This window comes from Otolemur garnettii, unplaced genomic scaffold (genome assembly GCF_000181295.1).
Source record: "Otolemur garnettii isolate 467f Iridium unplaced genomic scaffold, OtoGar3 scaffold00005, whole genome shotgun sequence".
Lineage (NCBI taxonomy): Eukaryota > Metazoa > Chordata > Mammalia > Primates > Galagidae > Otolemur > Otolemur garnettii.
The window spans coordinates 5,384,021-5,386,133 of record NW_003852400.1 but is presented as its reverse complement, the minus strand read 5'-3'; positions in this window follow the sequence as shown (position 1 = coordinate 5,386,133).

Here is a 2,113-nt window from a genome sequence, read left to right as displayed (position 1 = left end):
TAATTTTTTATCACCCTCGGTAGAGTGCTGTGACATCACAGCTCACAGCAACCTCCAGCTCTTGGGCTTAGGTGATTCTCTTGCCTCACCCTCCCAAGTAGCTGGGACTACAGGTGCCTGCCACAACACCCAGCTATTTTGTTGTTGCCATTTGGCTGGGGCCAGGTTCGAACCTGCCACCTTCAGTATATGGGGTCAGTGCCCTACTCACTGAGCCACCGGTGCCACCTTCCCCAATAATTTAAACAACCAAATTATTACATTTTACAAATGAGAGACATTTTATGAAATATAACATTGATACAGGATTTTCCCACTCAGGGCTGGACAGGGTACCCCCATTTTTCAGGCTCAGGTGAGCTCAGACATTGGACTCCCATCTCTAGGCACAAACATGTTGCAGGCCATACCCTGAGTCCTAGCAAGGTCATGAACAAAGCAGCCCCAAACATTTTGGATGGCTCCACCCTGACTAGGAAGCACACACCCTAATCCCTTCCCCAGACAAAAACCACAACAAAGACCTAATAACCTTGCCCAAGGTGAGGGGCTGCATTCATTCATTTGCTAGAACACCCATTCAGTTTGTAAAAGTATTTTTCCATCTACCAAATCCTTGCCAAAATATCTCTCAGGGCCAATTATTTACCCCTAGACAAAGGACGCACCCAGGGGACCTCCAACTTGGGCCTCCCACCCCCCCCCCAGTAGCTCTGGCACTCTCCACTCCCTCTACATGCCCCTCTGTCCAATAAAATCACATTTTATCACTGATCTATGGCCCATGGGCTCAATTCTCAAATCCTGAGACTGAGGACTCACTGAAGAAATTCCAGTAACAAAACCAGAACACAGTCATCCTTTCTGATGTCTCTTCATTTTCCCCACAGTCTCACATGGCCACATGGCCACCAAAGACTAGACCTATGTCTGAGACAGAAAGCAGAAAACCTGGAACCTCCAGTTTCTCTCAGAATAGCCAGGGGCAAAGTTGGAGCAGGGGAGAAAGGGCCACTCACACAGTTGTTTCACCCTGTTAGGGCAGGGGCAGGAGAGCATGAAACCCTACCTATTATTACCTATCTCAGTCATTCTCCAATCACTCGCATGCACACAATTCCAACCCATTTCTTAACCTGGGCAGCCTTCCCACTGGAACTGCCACTTAGCCATAGGAGGCAAACCAACACTCACCTAGGCCCTGTGAAGAGAGGTCCAACCCCACCCTTGATGTTGTCTCAGTCACACCACATCCACACACTCTCATATACCTCTTAACAGACCTGCTGGTGATCTAACATCCCAGGGTTTTATCAGACCCCTGCCTCCATCCAAATGGTGAGAATCCCAGATTGATCATACCTTGCCTTAGACATCTCCCTCTGTAGGTACCTGTTCCTGCATGCCAGTTCCTCCCAGGGTTTGATTCCTTGAAGACCCGCCATAGGGGTCAACACAGGGAGGCCAAACTGCCTCCCTGGCACGTCACCCAGGCCAATCAGGGGCCCCTGCTTGAGTGTCCAGAGGATTGGCAGCAACTACCAGGTGCGTGTTCTCTCCAAGGGTGATCTCATTTACCAATCAGAAAGCCAAAAATGGCTCAGCGCCTATGGCTCAACTGCTAAGGCGCCAGCCACATACACCTGAGCTGGCGGGTTCGAATCCAGCCCGGACCCACCAAACAACAATGACGGCTGCAACCAAAAAATAGCTGGGCGGTTGTGGCAGGCACCTGTAGTCCCAGCTACTTGGGAGGCGGAGGCAGGAGACTCGCTTGAGCCCAGGAGTTGCTGTGAGCTGTGTCGTTACAGCACTCTACAGAGGGAGACATAGAATCTGTCTCAAAAAAAAAAAAAAAAGTAGGAAGCCCTTCATGGCTTCATTAAAAACTCATCTGGATGGCTCGGCACCTGTGGCTCAAGTGGCTAAGGTGCCAGCCACATACACCTAAGACAGCAGGTTCGGATCCAGCCTGGGCCCGCCAAACAACAATGACAGCTGCAACCAAAAGATAGCAGGGCATTGTGGCGGGCGCCTGTGGTCCCAGCTGCTTGGGCGGCTGAGGCAGGACACTCTCTTGAGCCCAGGAGTTGGAGGTTGCTGTGAGCTGTGA